This window comes from Octodon degus, unplaced genomic scaffold (genome assembly GCF_000260255.1).
Source record: "Octodon degus isolate 3935 unplaced genomic scaffold, OctDeg1.0 scaffold00030, whole genome shotgun sequence".
NCBI lineage: Eukaryota > Metazoa > Chordata > Mammalia > Rodentia > Octodontidae > Octodon > Octodon degus.
In genome coordinates this window covers 20,145,096-20,147,467 of record NW_004524606.1, presented here as the reverse complement: position 1 = coordinate 20,147,467, position 2,372 = coordinate 20,145,096, and the positions used below count along the sequence as shown (strand labels likewise).

The 2,372-nt window shown below is 38.5% G+C and overlaps 2 pseudogenes; both read left to right on the top strand.

Moving 5' to 3' along the window:
• Positions 1-695, top strand: LOC101564944 (annotated as a pseudogene).
• A 284-nt stretch (positions 696-979) lies between these two features.
• LOC101589503 lies at positions 980-1,762 on the top strand (annotated as a pseudogene).
• The last annotated feature ends 610 nt before the right edge of the window (positions 1,763-2,372 follow it).

The following is a 2,372-nucleotide window of genomic DNA, read 5'->3' as shown; positions in this document are numbered from 1 at the left end:
AACTGGTATGATGTGAAGGTGCCAGCTATATTCAACACAAGAAATATTGGAAAAACACTGGTCACCAGAACTCAAGAAACCAAAATTGCATCTGATGGGCTCAAAGGTCATCTGTTTGAAGTGAGCCTTGCTGATCTGCAGAATGATGAAGTTGCCTTTAGAAAATTCAAGCTAATTACTGAAGATGTTCAGGGAAAACCTGTCTGACTAACCTCCATGTTATGGATTTCACCCATGACAAAATGTATTCCATGGTCAAAAAATGGCAGACCATGATGGAAGCTCATGTTGATGTCAAGACTACCGATGATTACTTGCTTTGTTCCTTCTATGTTGGCTTTACTAAAAAACACAACAAGCAGATACAGAAGACCTCTTAACGCTCAGCATCAACAGGTCTGCAAGATCCAGAAGAAGATGATGGAAATCATGACCCGAGAGGTGCAGACAAATGGCTTGACATGGTCAATAAGCTGATTCCAGACAGCACTGGAAAAGACATAGAAAAGGCTTGGCAATCTATCTGCCCTCTTTATGATGTCTTTGTCAGAAAAGTAAAAATGCTGAAGAAGCCCAAGTTTGAATTGGAGCTTCATGGCAAAGGTAGTAGCTCTGGAAAGGCTACTGGGGATGAGATTGGAGCTAAAGCTGAATGAGCTGATGGATATGAACCACCAGTCAAAGAGGCTGTTTAAGATCCATATTTTTAATAGTGATAAATAAAGTCCTATTTGTGATGAAAAAAAGTTTTATGTTGTCTTGGTTCACCTTTGGAGATTAGATAGATAGATAGATAGATAGATAGATAGATAGATAGATAGAGATTCTTCTGAATTCTCTATTTTATTAGTTTACATGTTGTCAAACTAGTTACTAATAATCTTCCAGATTTCATCAGTCTCTTATGATTTTACCTTTTCATTCCTAATTGTATTTCTTTGGGTCTTTTCTTTCCATTTTGATAAGACAGGTTAAGGGCATGTCTGTTCTGTTTATCTTACAAAGAACCAGCTCTTTGATCTTCCTCAGCCATTTTACATCTAGCTCCATACAATGCTCTGCTGCCACCAGCAACCCCAGGACCCGGACCGCAAGCTCACTCACCCCTGCCGGCAGCCCCACCACCATGGAAGACATGAACGAGTATAGCATTATAGAGGAGGTCACCAAGGGGTCCAAGAACAATGCAAGCAAGAACCAGCAGGATAACAGTAAAATGTTTATTGGAGGCTTGAGTTGGGATACAAGCAAGAAAGATCTAACTGAGTACTTGTCTCAGTTAGGGGATTTGGGGAAGTTGTAGACTGCACAATTAAAACTAGACCCAGTCACTGGAAGATCAAGAGGATATGGATTTGTGCTGCTAGTGTTGATAAGGTTTTGCAATTAAAAGAATACAAACTAGATGGAAAACTGATAGACCCTAAAAGGGCCAAAGCTTTAAAAGGGAAAGAACCCCCAAAAAAGATGTTTGTGGGTGGATTGAGCCCAGACAGTTCTGAAGAACAGATTAAAGAATATTTTGGAACTTTTGGAGAGATAGAAAATATTGAACTTCCCATGGATACAAAAACAAATGAAAGGAGAGCATTTTTGTTTCATCACATACATAGATGAAGAACCAGTCAAGAAATTGTTAGAAAGCAGATACCATCAAAATGGTTCTGGAAAGTGTGAAATCAAAGTTGCACAACCCAAAGAGGTATATCGGCAGCAACAGCAACAACAAAAAGGAGGAGGAGGTACCGCAGCTGGTGGATGAGGTGGTACTAGGGGTCATGGTCAAGGTCAGGGCCAAAACTGGAATCAAGGATTTAATAACTGTTATGATCAATGATATGGAAATTAAAATAGTGCCTCTGGTAGTGATCAAAACAGTAGTGGCTATGGTGGATATGACTATACTGGGTATCACTATGGGAACTATAGATGTGGACAGGGATATGCAGACTACAGTGGTCAACAGATCACTTACGGGCAAGGCATCTCCAGGAGGTGGCAATCACCAAAACAATTACCAGCCATACTAAAGAAGAAGATATTGGAGGAAAGAGGAGATGCTAAATAAATCTTCCAGAATTACATGGAAGATTGGTCTTATGTTTCTCTAACGATTATTTTGTAAAAGACTTTCTAGTGTACAAGATACACTGTCCAACTGTATATAGCTCCCAGTTTTCTTTGTTTTTACTTTGTCCTTTACTATGTGTTATGACTGAAGATTTGTGTTTATGCAAACTTTATTTGTATGATTTCTCACATTAAACCCCAAATAAATGCTTCCTTATGTGAAAAAGAACAGAACCAGCTCTTTGATTTATTGATTCTTTCAATTTTTTACTCTTAATTTCATTAATTTATATTCTGATCTT